Raw genomic sequence first — 16883 nt, forward strand, 5'->3', positions numbered from 1 at the left:
ACGCCTCATTTTTCACGCGGACCATTTAATGTTTGATGAGCAGATATTTTATACGCTTTTTGGGGGTAATTTCATGTAGATTTTTAGTATGTTTTAGTTAGTTTTTAATATAATTTTATTAGTTTTTTGGCAAAATTCATATTTCTGGACTTTACTATGAGTTTGTGTATTTTTCTATAATTTCAAGTATTTTCTGGCTGAAATTGAGGGAGTTGAGGAAAAATCTGATTTAAGCTGAAAAAAGACATCGTTTGGGTGTATTTTCTATAATCGTTTGGGTGTATTTCTGTAATCGTTTGGGTGTATTTCTGAAGTTCCATTATCTTCAAAACAATTTCAAAGCTTGATTTCAGAAACCATGAAAATCGAAAAAAAAACGAAGCAAGAATACCAGTAATAAACGCAAATAAAACAACTAATGAAAAGGCAAAGAGAATAACGAAGAAATACATGGAGGAGGAGGAAGAAGAAGAAGAAGAAGAAGAAGAAGAAGAGGAAGAGGAAGAGGAAGAGGAAGATGAGTTGTTCATAATCCACGGTGAGTGAAGAAGAAGAGGAAGAGGAAGAGGAAGAGGAAGAGGAAGATGAGTTGTTCATAATCCACGGTGAGTGAAGAAGAAGAAGAAGAAGAGGAAGAAGAAGAGGAAGAGGAAGAAGAAGAGGAGTCGTTCATAATTCACGGTGAGCGTAGCGCTTTGGAAATTAAATAACGCATTAAAAGACTCTAATGTGTAGCAACTTGTAAAACTTGTAAGTCAAAAAGACTTGTATGTGTAGCAAACCTCAAAAATTTATTGGCCCAAAGCCTATATCTCTAAAGTCTAAACTTAATTGTCATTTATTCTAGTGTAATAGTGTTCGTATGAACTATCAAGCCAGCCACAAATTAAAACAAACATAGAAAAAGGGGGAGAATATCTTTCTTTTGATAAAGATTAAAAAGAATGAGGATATTAAATTTTCTTCAAAATAAATGCATTTCATTTTTCTTTTCTCATTTGCCGTCACCCTCTATTTCAAATCGTCGTTGTGTTACGTCGTTCCAGATTTGTTGCACATCTTCACATCCTTTTAGATTCGTTTTTTTTTTATTTTTCACTTTTCTCCTCTTCTTTCCACTATGTTTATGTTTTATGTTTCACTATATATTTTTTTTGTTTCTATTTATCAAATTTTTGTTAGATTTGAGATAATAACAATGAGAAGAGGACTTTGTTTCTTTTTCGTTGATTTCTGTCTTTTTTTTTTAAGAACTTCAAACGATGTCGTTTAAAGCAAAAGATTTTTCTTTTTAAAAAAAAAATTGGATAGTTACTGGTTCGATCTAATCGACTGGTTTTCGACCAATTTAGCAATTTGATGACAATTTTTCAAACAGTAAATTTGTTTTACAAATCGAACCACATAAATTAATGGTTTCAATTTAACTGATTCGACTGGTTGATTCAATCTAATTTTCAGAACATTACTTTTTATAGATGTATAAAAGCAACTCAAAATAATAATGATAAGGCAGTCATACCTACCAATAGTTTAGGATCAAATTAAACAATTATTAACGTCACCTGTTTTGAAGCTTCAATTACAATATATTATTTATTGCTAAGGTATTACCTGTTGAATTCCTATATATATTATGTTGTTTCCTTTTCTTTGATTAATTCCTATATTAGTAATGTTAGTCGTAGCTTTATTTTTATTTCTTCAATTTTCTATATTTAATGTCTTCCTACTTTCTCTTTTAGTTTTAAATTAAAAAAGGTAAAATATAGTTTTTGTCTCTAAAATTTGACAAAAGTTTTAAAAATATTCCTAAATTTTATTTTGTTTAATTTTGTCTCAGAAATTTTTTATTTGCATCAAATATATCTCTGTCGGCTAATTTTAAAAAAAATTTAAGACCGATTCAACAACAATTTCATAAGAACAACCCCTCAATACAAGCAAATCAAGCATAATTTTAATGCATTATTGTTAGACTGGTCTTAAATTTTTTGAAAATTTAGCCGTCGAGGGTAACTCCGCCTATGTTACACTTGCGGTACATAGCCGGTCCCAAGCCCGGATAAAGGAGAAGGGTTGTGTTAGGTCTTTGACAACCAACATAAAAATATAGTCGAACCCCATGACATGAATCAAAGATATTATTCGCTAAAGCTAAGTCGTTGCCCAGAAGCAACGCGTTGTATGGCTCGAGTACGGTGTCAAATGAGTAAGAGCCGCTGCATCGGTGCCCGAATGTAGTGTTAAATGAGCAAGGGTTCTCGTGTTTTCATGAACGGACAAGGGTAAATAAGCTAGTTCACAAAGTAAAAGGTAAAGGTCGAAGCGACAGAAGGTTAAGATTTGGGACATGGAACATAGGCACTCTAACAGGAAAATCCATGGAGGTGGTGGACACCATGACAAGGAGGAAGATTAACATTATGTGCCTACAAGAAACAAAATGGGTTGGTGCAAAGGCTAGGGAGTTGGATACTTCTGGTTTCAAACTTTGATATACAAGAAAGGTGAAGAATAGGAATGGGGTTGGAATAATTGTGGATAAGCAGTGGAAGAAGGACGTAGTGGATGTTAAGAGGGTGGGAGATCGGATCATCTTTATCAAACTTGTGGCGGAGGGAGGTGCTTTTCATGTGATTAGCGCCTATGCACCGCAAGTGGGTTCGGACGAATAACACAAGATAAGATTTTGGGAGGATCTAGAGAGTTTGGTTCAAGATATACCTTTGGAAGATAAGATTTTCTTAGGAGGAGATTTAAATGGCCATGTTGGGAGAGAAATGACTGGATATGGGAGTATTCACGGAGGCCATGGTTTCGGGGTGATAAATGTCGAGGGTAAAACTATTTTGGACTTTTTCTCAACCTTTGATCTTCTCATCGCAAATACATGTTTTAAAAAGAGAGACGAACATCTTATAACCTATAAGAGTGGCATGAAAAGCTCTCAAATTGACTTCTTGTTGAGGAGAGTCGACCGAAAATTTTGCATTAATTGTAAAATTATCCCGAGAGAGAGTTTGACAACACAACATAGGCTCGTCATGGATTTTCGTGTTGAGCAAAAGTTGAGGAAAAGACATCATACGAAGAACCCAAGGACGGGGTGGTAGCGGATGAAAGGTGAGGAACAAAGAAGCTTCCTAAGACGGGTAGAAGAAGAGGCAAAGTGGTATTGGAATAGAAGCTTGGAAGGGATGTGGAGGGAGATGGCAGAAGTTATTAGAAGAACAGCAAAAGAAAGCTTTGGTGAATCTAAAGGAATAGGACCAAGAGACAAGGAGTCCTGGTGGTGGAATGCAAGTATACAAGATAAGATAAAGATAAAAAGGGAGTGCTTTAAAGAGTGGTCTTTATTCCGCAACGCAGATAACTGGGAAAAATATTAGGCGGCTAAGAAAGAGACAAAAGTGGCAGTAAGTGAAGCAAGAACAAGAGCATATGAGGGTCTCTACCAGTCTTTGGGCATGAAAAAGGAGAAAAAGGTATATATAGATTTGCAAAGAGCTGTGAAAGAAGAACGAGAGATTTGGATCAGGTTAAGTACATAAAGGATAAGGATGGAGAGGTGTTGTCTCAAGAGGAGAAGATTAATGAAAGGTAGAAAAGCTACTTCTACGAGTTATTTAATGAGGGACAGAAGACTCGTCCGAGCCTTGGTCGGTTATGCACAAGGGAAGAAGATCAAAACTTTGACTACTATCAAAGAATCCGAGACTTCGAGGTAAAAGTGGCTCTAAAGCAGATAAAAAATGGCAGGGCAGTAGGACCTGAGGTTTGGAAGGATCTTGGAGAAAAAAGTATCAACTGGTTAACCAAGCTTTTTAATGAGATTTTAAGGTCAAAGAAGATGCCTGATGAGTGGAGAAAGAGTACCTTGGTACCTATCTACAAAAATAAGGGGATATACAAAGTTGCAAAAACTATAGAGGGATCAAACTCACGAGTCATACCATGAACTTTTGGGAAAGGGTGATAGAATGGAGGTTGAGAAAAGAGACACAAGTAACATAGAACCAATTTGGATTTATGCCAGGCAGATCTACCACTGAAGCAATATACCTATTAAGAAGGATGATGGAGAGGTATCGTAGTAATAAAAGGAATCTACATATGGTGTTTATTGATTTGGAAAAAGCGTATGATAGAGTGTAACACCCCAATTAGCCTAAGCTTTACCTCGCGTCGTAAAGCAAAGATTAATCAAGGATTACGACAGTTCTAAGCTCATACATATGATATATAGAAGGAATAATATTATTTAGAAGCCTGTTGAAGGATATAGCTCAAAAACAGGATTTAAAAGCGCAAAACGAACTAACGAAACATCTAACATAAAGCACAAGAACAGATGTGATATAAACAAGGATAATAGTATAATAGCGTAATATCATAAGAAACTAGCCACGATTCGCGGAGTTTAAGCCGGCTAGCCAAATATACCGACAAAAGGAAACTGAAGTTTAAACTGGCTTATACAAGTTTTTGTTCTCTCTCAAATACAAGCCTCTAGGCCCAATATAAAAATACTAAAGTGAGAGACATATGCAAATGAACAAAAGAGACTCAAAGGAAGTATCCGGATCCTCCGCTCCTGTCACCAACCAGACAACTCACCTAGGTGGGTTGCGACCTGCATCTGAAAAACACAACAGAAATATGGTATGAGAACCGGAGGTTCTCAGTATGGTAACAGTGTCTAGTGATGTAGGATATAAGACCCCGGGACGCCAAAGGCAATCCTAGACTCCATATCCATCACAAAATTCAAACATAAAGCATTCTAAACCAAATAAGCATAATATGTAAAACCTTAACAAAACTTAAACCATTACACCATAAAGGGTAATCTATCTTAAGAGATTTCTAATCTAATCAAACACCGTTGTCCCACAGTCTTCACCAACCGATCCTCCATGCAATCACATCGCCACCGCCTTCCGAATCTCCTCAATCCCAGTAGAAATCACAAATATATACAATACAAGTAAAACACAGATAGAAGCATATATAGCAATTAATTCAAATAGCAATTAGACATGTTATACAGATAGGAAAACAATATCAAGCCGGCAAAGCATACAAACAGATAGAAAATGCACATGATGAATGCCTGCTTTACTGGCTATGATATCACATTGTTGGTTCAACTGCCAATCCGACACATCTCCATGGAGATGTTGCCCTTCGGATTCATGGTGTGGGAACCCGTGAGATATAGTGCTCGGATCACTATCCAGGGTTTTGCGCCTGTACGCTCTGATGATCCGAAGGGATGCGAGCGGGATCCATTGCCACCGACCTCACATCTAAGTGCAAGCGGGACAAACCACCGCCCTTACGCCGCCGCCGCTACCTCGACAGGCGGGATCCAACTTCGGCCCCTGCCGAGAGCATAGTGTCTCATAATCTCAATGAAAAAGTAGTGCAGTGATTTTCAAAAACATTTTTAGTACAAGATGGATCCATCACTTCATTCAGAGTCCTCGACTCTTTTTAATCCACTGCTCATTCACATTTCAGTTCCGAACTCAACAGTTTCTTAAACCTCATCTCATCCATCAACTATTCACCACATAATATTGGACCACTTTCAGTATGCCAGAAACCTAAGCCTCTGTTTTCTAAATTTTCCAAATAATAGCGGCTAAAACCCTTAAATCTTTTCCCATGTTTGAGTATCCAAAAATATTCCCAAAAATCTTAAAAAGGTGTTATAGAAGCTTACAATCTCGTCGGGAAGGTGAAATAGTTGAAAACAAAGCAAAATTTGAGAAACAGGGCGTGTGCGTCCGCACAGGGGTGTGCGTGCGCACGCCTAGGAAAATTTTTTAAAAGTATGCCTACACACAGGTGTCAAAACTTAAAAGGTCTGTTCACTCGCACAACCTGTGCCAGTGCTCCCAATAGACTGGCCTCTCCAACGTGTGCGTGCGCACAGGTCTGTGCGTACGCACAGGTTGTAATTTCTTATTGGTGTGCACGCGCACAAGCTGTGCTAGCGCCGCAAGCAGATTGCCTACCTCTGCGTATGCGGACACACAGGTCTGTGCATGCGCACATGTCACAATTTTCGCAGAGAGCGTGTGCACATACCAGAAAACATAAAATTCTATAACTTTCCGGAATTTCAAATTTTCAACACCAACTTTGAATTATCATAACCAAGGTTGTGAGAATCGGACCGGTCAATAAACCGGTAAGATCACTGGTTTATTAGTTTACTGGTTCGACCAAGGTTCAACTGAGGTTCAATTGGTTTTAATTAAATATTAAAAATAATTATTAAAAATTTATATATAATTTTATACATATATAATTATATCTTCATCCTATAATTTTTTACCAGTAGAACTGAGATGTTCTAGGTTTCATGCTTTGTAAAAACCAAAATAAAGAAACTCTTTAGCATAAATCATAATTAACAACCACTCACTCAGACTTAATAAAAAAATATCAAATTATTCCAAAATCATTCTAATAAACAACTCAGAATAATTATAATCAACAAAAATAAAATAAAAAAATAAAAACAGCAAGTCACAATGGTTACAATCAACAAAAAAATGCAACAGCAACAAAAGTTCTGTCCAGAAATCAGGCTCCAAATTCAACAGAAAAGCAATTCAGAATCTGAGGATCATTATAATCAACTCCAATTTCATAAATATTGGCAACTCGGAATAAAATAACAAATTTACAAAATCAGTAACACAAATATCTGAGGATCAATAACAACTTCTTTCCAGTAAATTTAACAAAATAAGCACAAGTTTCATAAACATTGGCAACTCGGAATAAAATAACAAATTCACAAAATCAGTAACACAATATCTGAGGATCAACAACAAATTCTTTCCAGAAAATTTAACAAAATAAGCACAAATTAACAAAATCAGTATCTCAGAATGACAAACCCTAAATCAGCAACTCAATTATTAACAGTAAAACCAGCAAATAGTGGAGACGAGGAGGAGGAGGCGACACTGACGAACACATTATTATCAAAATCCAAGCCACAGTGCTTACCGACGGCGAGGAGGAAAGGGAGTGACAGCGACACCGGCGCAGAGAGATAAAGCACACTCGAACAGAGGAGACGACGGCCACAGAGCTTCCACACGACGGCGAGGGAGCTTTCTACAACGGTGACACAGCTTCCTAGGACGGCGACGAAGCTTCCTACAACGACGACATAGCTCCTATGACGGCGACGGAGCTTCCGAACGTGACGCCTTTACCCAGCAGAGACGAGTTCGTCGATGACAATGAAGCGTGGTTGCGGGGCTCTAGGGGGCTGCGGGGCGCAGTGGCTGCGGTGGCTGGAGGGTTAGGGTTCTTTGTGCTTTCAAGTTAAAATTTGCAGTTCAGTTTCAGAGAGGTGAGGAGAAGAGAGGAATGAGGTTGGGTGCTTTAGGGATCAAGGTTTCTTTTTATGATTTTTTTTTTTAGAATTTAAAACAGCTCCGTTTGAACTTTGAGGGAGGGCTCTTGAACCGGAAACCTTATAAAAAACCGACCGGTTTTGGTGGTTCACCGGTTAATTTTTGGTTTGACCGGTTTTTTGTCAAACGGTTTAGAAGACTAATCGAACCGACTTGGTGACCGGTTTTTAGTTAACCTGGTTGAACCGGCCAGTCCGGTTCAATTTTCAAAACTATGATCATAACTTCCTCTACAAATTCCCAATTTTCACAAACTTTATATCGATTTAAAGGGTTTTCAAAGATCTTTAATTCTAGACAAGTTTCATCAAATTTTGAAAACCGCAGCAAATGTTATGATTAGACAAAATTCACCAAAATCAACTTTTACCCAAAATCCCAATTTCCTCAATTCCTTTATAAAACACAACCAAAACCAAACCAACCAAATCCAAACTCCACTTTTCATCAAAATCAACCCTCTATATCATATTACACCAAACTTACCACATTTTCCCTTCCTCTTTCCTCATTTACAACATCACATCAATATATTACACATATCCAACCTTATTAACAATTTCCTACTACATTACTAATCAATCAACATCAATATCACATTTATCAACACAATTCACTCCTCAACTTCACAATCCTTCATCCTCATCATATCCACATCAAGCATTACAATGAAATTCAACATTCATCAAATCATCAAAATCATCATATACCATCATTCAACAACTTAACAACCATTCAAATCCAAACCTATCCTATGGGTCACTAGCCTAAGTGTCCATGAATATTATATACTACATAGAAAAAATCGAAACCATACCTTGGCCGATTCCCTATATGCACCAAAACCTCAAAATAGCACAAGCTGAGTTTTTCACTACAAGTAAGCCACCAATATAACTCCAACAAGCACCAACAAGCTCCAAACTCACAATAATCAAACTATATATGCATAAACCATCACAAATCAACCTAGGGTTCCATTTAAACATAAAATCACAAGGTTTTAGTGGCTTTTACCTTTTCTAACAGATTTGATAGCAAAAATCCAATGCTAAGCAAGGATTAGAGCAAACCTAAACATCCAAAATCACAAAAACTCACTTAATCAAAACCCTAAAAACCCGAAATTTAGAGGAGAGGAACTGGGAAGATTTTGAACTTTTCTTACCAGTTTCTTACATGGGTTTTGTAGAGCTCTTCATAAGAAACGCGTAGCCGCTGACAGCACGCAAATCAGAGCACCGTAGCTCAAGATATTAGCTTGTGAAGATGATAATGAATAGTACTCACTCTCTTCTCCTCTTTGAATTTATGATGTGTGTGTGTGTTTATGAGGTGAGGGTTCATTAAATGAACTTATATATGTTGGGCTTGGGCCCAACTTGGGTTTGGTCCAATCCGTTAGCGTTTTTAGCCCGTTTGGCCTAACTTCGAGCCAAACCTTTAAAATTAACGTCCAATTTCCTATTCTAATATTTTTCTAAGGTTTTTGACTATTTTTATTTTTTCTCGTGTGGTACCGGGCAGACTTGAACCAGTTCAACCGGTTCAACCGGTTCAACTACTCGGAAGGACCTACTGAGTTCAAAAATAACATTTAAACCCCCAAATTCTCATCCTAACTTTCTAGAATTTAATTTGGGCATTTAATTGATTTTATTCATGAAAATTCTGGTTCTTACATAGATTACCATGGGAGGTCTTATGGAAGGTTTTAGAAAAGAGGAGAGTAAGGATCGTATATATTCGTGCAATTAAAGACATGTATGATAAGGCCACAACTAGTGTGAAGACTCAAGGTGGTGTAACAGAGGAATTTCCCATTGGTACAGAATTATACCTAGGGATCATCCATAAGTCCATACCTTTTCACATTAGTCTTGGAAGTACTCACAGAGCACATCCAAGAGCCTGTGCCCTGGTGCATGCTTTTTGCCGATGATATCGTCTTTATGGGAGAGTCAAGGGAAGACCTAAATAAGAAGTTGGAGTTATGGAGAGAAGCTCTAGAAGTGTATGGTCTACGCATAAGCCGTAGCAAGACGGAATATATGGAATGTAAGTTCAGTCTGAGAAAGGAAAACCCTAATATAAAGGTGATGATTGGAGAAAACATCCTACAAAAAGTTAAAAGTTTTAAGTATCTTGGGTGCATCATACAGGATAATGGAGAGATTGAACAGGATGTAAATCATAGGATCCAAGCAGGTTGGTCAAAATGGTGGAGTGCATATAGTTTCATGTGCGACAAAAAAGTGCCTTTACAATTTAAAGGTAAATTTTATCGCACTGCTATAAGACCGGCTATACTTTATGGTATGGAGTGTTGGGCAGCTAAAGGAGAGCACAAACATAAGCTGAGTGTGGCAGAGATGAAGATGTTGAGATGGATGAGTGGTCATACGCGATTGTATAAAATAAGGAATGAAGATATAAGGGAGAGAGTTGCAGTAGTACCCATTGTGGAAAAGATGGTTGAATCGCGTCTCAGGTAGTTTGGACATGTGAGAAGAAGACCGATAGAACATCCAGTCAGGAGGGTGGATGAGATGGAAGATGGACAAGGGGCGAAAGACAGAGGAAGACCTAAGAAGACCATCCATGAGGTGGTCAAACAAGATCTACATGTAAACGGTCTCTCTATTGGCATGATACATGACAGAGCACAATGGCGTCGTTTGATTCATATAGTCGACCCCACTTAGTGGGACAAGGCTTTGTTGTTGTTGTTGTTGTTGTTTTTAGCCGTCGAAGGTATATTTAATGCAAATCGAAAATTTTTGGGACAAAATTAAAACAAAATAAAACTTAGGGGTATTTTTAAAATATTTGCCAAACTTCAGAAATAAAAAATATACTTTACCCTTAAAAAAATTTACTAATTATAAGTTAGATTTTAAAATAATAGATTATTGTTGAAAAATATTAGATGAAGTATTTCATTGAGTATATCATTAGATTATCTCATTTTTCGATTTCTTTACTAAGAATTTTTACTTGGCATTTAAAACAAGAAATGATGGTTTTAGTTATTTTTACTATACTTGAAATTAATAAATGGATAAACAAAATCAAAAGTTAAAACAGTAATTTTTGGAGAAAAAGATATATGTTTAATAATTATTAGATATCATATGTTTTTCATTCACGACCAGCAAAGGTACGAACAGTTGGATAGATTATTTTTTCAAATGGTATATTAAAAATAGATTTTTTTTTTTATATTCTAATAACTGTGAATTATTCATCGAAGAAGAGAAAAAAAAAGCTAAAAAAAGGGAGAAAAGGTAAAGCAACCTCCTGTTTAACACTTTTTCTCTTTCTTCTAAGTTAGGATTTCTAAGATATTTCGAGCATGCATTCTTTTTCTCTTTCTTTCTCTTTCTCTTCAACAAAATCAAAGGCAAAAACAATAGTTTTTTTTTTTAAATCTTTAAGAATGAATATAAACTTGCTCCAATTAAAAAACATTTTACAAGTTGTGAAAAATTAAGAAAGGATGTTTATGTATTTTGAGTATTGTGTTTGCTAATGAATAATTAATAGATACTTTTATTAAGGAGTAATAGATATGATGAATGAAGTTTCTATTGATATGGTTAGTGTAAATATATTAGTTAATCTAGATAGTTTTTGTTTTAGAGTATATATGAATAGTTGTCATAAAAAATGTGAACTCTTTTGATAATAATTGTGATGAAAAATGATTTAGTAAATCATTTATTTTATCTTTTAGTTTTTTTGCATTGTTAATTTGGATGACAGTTCTATTTTTTACTATTTTAGTTGGGTTATATTAATTTTATATATATTTAAAAACATAAATATTAGAGATAAATGTATAAAATATTTATCAATATGTAATAAAAGATGCACGCAGTGATAGAGTAAATAAATTTTTTATTTTTAGTTAATAAATTGAACAATAAAAATATTTTTACTGACTAAAAAAAATAAGCGAACAGAACTAAAAAGAAAATGAATCAAAATAGGAAATAGAATTTTCCAATCGTGCATTGTAGCTATCTTCTCCTTGACATATTATATGAGCATATGTTTTGATATATATTTTTCTGATTGCTCTCATAGTTATAATCTTCACATGTTGAACGAAATAATAATATTCAATTTTGATAAAAACAACGAATTATCTTTTTTTTATTTGTGTTTTACCCATGACGTTCTCGAATCTAAAAGAATATGAACTGAAGACGCTCTTAAACAAGCTGCAAACTAAAGGGAGCAATCATAGCAAATGGGACCCTACTGAAAAGGATGATGTCCCCCGTGAGTAGAAATGAAGTAATGGTCCAGTTAATAATGGAAGAGTTTAATGCTCTTTTATGCAATAATTGTTTATTGTTTACTACATGTATAGGATAGCATGGATTGGATAACTATAATGTTGGTTAGGTGCAAGTATTTGATGATTGATCTGTGTAGAGTTATAAGTGCCACTTCTTAAGCACGTGCCTTTGAGTGCAATGCAAGCACTATTTGATGAAACCCTCATGATGGTATTTTTTTGTTTTTTCAAATTAAAGTTAATTTAATATAGATTTGAGACATTAAACTGATGAGCTTCTCCTTAACTTACATATATTTTGAGGATTGGTGTATGGTAAGAATATTTTTTTTTTAGTTGTTTATTTAGCTACAGTTAAAAAACGTGTTTTAAAAAATGTGGATTAATAATAAAAATATAAACTATAAATAAAATTGAATCAACAAGTAAATTAAAAAATTAAAAAATTAAAAAATTAAAAAAGTAATTATATTATCCAAACTAATAGACCAAAATTAATGATTATAACTAATATTAATTTAAATAAAATTTTTAAATTCATACAAAATAATTTTCTTAAATCTCAATTTTGTAATAAGTTTTATTCAAGAAATTAAAAAATAAATAAAATTTATTAGACTAAAAATAGACTAATTAGTAATAAAAAATGGTAGATTAAAATATAGATCTTTTAAAAAATAATTATTAAAAGAATTATAAAAATTGTAAGTAAAAATTCAACTCATAAAAAGTTATTAAATTCATAAAAAATAAAATATCTAAATAATAATAAAATAGTAATAAAAAATATTATAAAATTTATAAAAAATAATAAAAATAAAATAATACTCTAACAATTTTTGTTACAAATTTAAATTGTAGACAAACTAAAAAATTGGTGTCAAAGCTAAAATAATAATTTTAAGAATATAACAACACATTTTAATAATGATAACAGTTTCAATCTTTATCAAATGTCAAAAATTTAATATATAACCATCTAATTAATAGATGAGATCAAACGTCTTTATTTAAAATCTAAGTCTCCGCCATATGATAATTGATAAAAAGACAAAGGGACGCTATAGTGTATAAATGCAAGTTGGGGAAGATGTACGGAGAATTTGTCTTTTCTGCTTGGAGACGGACATGTGTGACGTTCAATTTTCAAAACGGAGCAAGGTATCAGCGTTTGTTTTTTCCGTAAGCTTACCAGCCGATACAGTTAAGTAATCTGAGCTGTTGAGAATGGGAGGGTCATTTTGGGTTTGGGCTTTGGCAAAAAAAAGGATTGATGGTAAGTCCTCCGAAAAAAAGTGTGTAGTGTGTTGGAAGGGATGCATTATTTCCACGTTCCAGGAGAGTCACGAAAAAGGGGCCAACCCATAGTGAACCGTTGATTGTTTAGTGGTCTGGTTCATCGGTTTATGAAAGGACAATTTGTGGGTTTAAATTAAAATAGATCAAAATTAAATTGCTTAGGCAGTTTAATCAAAAATAAAAATCGATCATAGTGGCACTAAATTAGATTTGAATGAGGATTTTTTTTGTGCTGCATGGATCGGAGAAAACTTTAGATATATGTTTGAAAACCGATCCACGATTATGTCAGATACCCTAGCACCTGAATTGTTGTTAACCGTCCATCACACTACCTATCTTGTTCTCCATCGTAATGAAACTAATTTCCAGGTTTCCGACTACACTTGTTTCCATAGTTGTAAGACCCACTCTGACCAGACAATTCGACTGGAAATCCGGCCAAACGTACTCCAATTCGGTCCAGTCCAATTTTCGAACCGCTTAAGGTATAGAACTTATCAAGTCCCGTAAGAACGTCTCAAACACGTTGAAAATCCCTAAAAACCAATCTCAACCTATTTAACCGAAGTATTCCACAAAAATTCTGAAATTAATGAGGACCTAGTTTGAACTTGGCATTTCTTTGTATATGCATACTCTCTTTACTACTAAACTATGTGGTTTTTATTATTTTGTATTTTTATCATTAGTTATACGGTAAAAATGTATGATAATTTTCGTATATATTATTTTAACTATATACTCACATATATTTAGGTTAATTATGCTATTTATTATGCATAATTATCAATCTAGATGTAATAAAATTTGTATGCATAAGAAATATCAAATATTATTACTATTTATAATATAATTATTTTTACACGATTACATGGTATTTATTAATATTAGTTTACGATGAATACATATACTATATAACAACACTAAAAATATGAACTAATTATTTAGTTACTAAAATAAAAAATATTTGCTATGCTATGAATATAAAATTAAACAACCTTTATTATGACAAAGTGCTAGAATTTTATATACGTATTTAATAATAATGGGATTATAACTTGTTGATTATAGGTTGTTAAAAATTGATTGATGTTGAAATATTAGTGACGTTATATATATTTTAAATTTTACTTTTACGCTTTAGACCATTTTGTATTCTTTATTTATATTGAATCGGTTCTATCGATTAAACTAATAACTCATCAGTTGACCTAATAAACCAATAAACCAGTGGTCCGACCAATACGAATACTGGTTCGGTGCTGACAACTATGACACTAACCTTGCACGAAATCGGTCAAACCAGGCAAGTACCAGTCATGCCCCGTAAAAGACGCCAGACACTCTCCAACGTCGGGATAACTGGCAACCCGTTAGACAGCATGTGCCCAAGCTCATGAATTTGTGTCACGATCCTCAGTCTTCTTCGTGCCCTCATGCTCTTCGAGCCACTGATCTATGTTGTGCTCAGCGGTTCAATGCATGAACAGGTGAACTAGTTGACTGCCCGGTTCAATTTCGGGTTCGGTGAGGACAACTATGGTCCTAACGTGGACATGCACTAACTTCAAGGATTTAGGTTACGAACCACACCTGCTGTCATCCCTTCTGAGCCCCCCAAATTGCCTACTTTCTATCACCCTGTTTCCCTATGTCTCTGCCTACTTTCTCCGATTCTTGCCACCTCTCAACAATCACCCTGTATCCCTTCTTGCTAACGAAATCGCGTTGTTACTCGACTCTCGGTCCAACCTATTAGCCTAATCTTCCCAAATTTTGCTCAAAACCCCAAATGGCCAACATAAAATGTACGGTCCCCCACTAAATTAAAATGACACATCTAAACTGCATCTATATTCTATTCACTTGAACGTATCTTCCCACTTCCACTTTTTGGCAATACTACATGAATTATACTGTCATTGTTAGTGCAACACTTCCTACTCTGTTCCTGAACAGTTAACGCTATCTTGGGTGAAGAACGTGACAGCCACAGGAAGGAAGATCCATCAATCGATATGGAGAGGCAACTATCAACGAGTACCTCTTACAACATCAGAGGTTGAACATCGAGTGACGGATACATATAGTAATTCAAAGGATGTTTACCACCCTTTTCTGAGATTTGACCCTGGCTTGAGCGTCGTTGTCTCCTTTACAGGTTCCACGCGTTGGTTTGGCGAGCGAGACACCCTTAGTAGGACACACGGTAAACAGGCATCGTAGGAACTCCTTTTTAGTGTCGACAAGGTATATTTCGGGGTCCAGTTACAACAATAATAACAGAGGTTATTGACAAAACTCATAATATTAATTACAGGGTCACGTTAGTCAAAAGTCCTTAATGAATAAAGGCAGCTCAAAATAATTTTAAAATTTAGAACAATTACAACATGCATGAAAACCCCATTTGATAATACAATACTAATTGAAACGTCAATTTTTAGATATATTCAAAATTTTGTTCGAACGAACGATATTATCAACCCTCGAACATTACCATGCATACCATGTAACAAACGTAAACCTTAACAGATTTACAAAATTATTGAAAACATGGCTTAATCTGGTAAATATAATATCTAAACAGATAATTACTCATATATGAAAATTAGTGATAGTCATAACAAGTTTTTGGTTTATCATTCTTTTCATATTGCCTTCGAATTAAATACGATTTAGAAAAACAACAAAATTAACAACATTTATCCATGACCATGTAAAATTCTCATCGTCATTTTATCACATCCAGCAACAATGTTTTGATTTGTTTTTACCTTTACAATGTATTCATTTTTTTATTTACTTAATTTATGCTATTTTGTCCTTTATTTTTTTAGGGGCTCATTATTAATTTAAGCTCCAAAGATCCTATTTTTCCTCGTTCATCTCCTTCCTGTCAAACATGGTTAAAACACTAATCAACAAACAATTTATAAGTTATATCTAATTACGTCTAAATACGTTTTTGTTGCAAAAATCCTAAAAAGAAGAACACATTTAAATCAAGGCCATTCTTACCATTCTCATGTGATATTCGTCGGTGGAATCATGGTTTTCTTCACACTTTTTTTCCCATGTACTAACCATCCTAAAACTCTACTTCCTTTTTTTGTTATGCGGGCACGTGAAACTCTAATTCCTTAAAACCACTCCCAATCCATACACACTAGGTCCAACTTGTTTCCTCCATTTTGTGTACAACAACGGTTACGGAACCCACATCCAAAGCCCATTACAGGCTTCCCTTCTTCTGCCCACTTAGCGCGGCTCCCAGAATGCCCAGCCCTGACAACGCCTGTAACTGTTCTGCCGAGCTGCTCCCCTCCAAAGATCCACATGCCACTTGTCACCGCAACATTCAACATTCAACATCAGGGAATCTCTTTACCTCTGTATGCTTGGTGCACGAATTTGTGATTCGCACAACTAACCAGCAAGTGCACTGGGTCGTCCAAGTAATACCTTACGTGAGTAAGGGTCGATCCCACGGAGATTATTAGTATGAAGCAATCAATGTTTATTTTATTGATCTTAGTCAGGAGGTCAATAAGGTGATTTGGATTTAATTGTAAGAAGTCAAAGTATTTAAAATTGTAAGTTAAAATAATAGAGAATAATAGAGTTACTTGTTGTGCAGTAATGGGGAATATGTTGGAGTTTTGGAGATGCTTTGTCCTCTGAATTCCTGCAATGTAATATTTAACTGAATTGTTTGTAAAGCACGTCTACGGCAAGCTGCATGTAGGGCGTCACCATTGTCAGTGGCTACTTCCCATCCTCTCAGTGAAAACATTCCTATGCTCTGTCACAGCACGGCTAATCAT

Source organism: Arachis duranensis, chromosome 6 (genome assembly GCF_000817695.3).
Source record: "Arachis duranensis cultivar V14167 chromosome 6, aradu.V14167.gnm2.J7QH, whole genome shotgun sequence".
Taxonomy (NCBI): Eukaryota; Viridiplantae; Streptophyta; class Magnoliopsida; order Fabales; family Fabaceae; genus Arachis; species Arachis duranensis.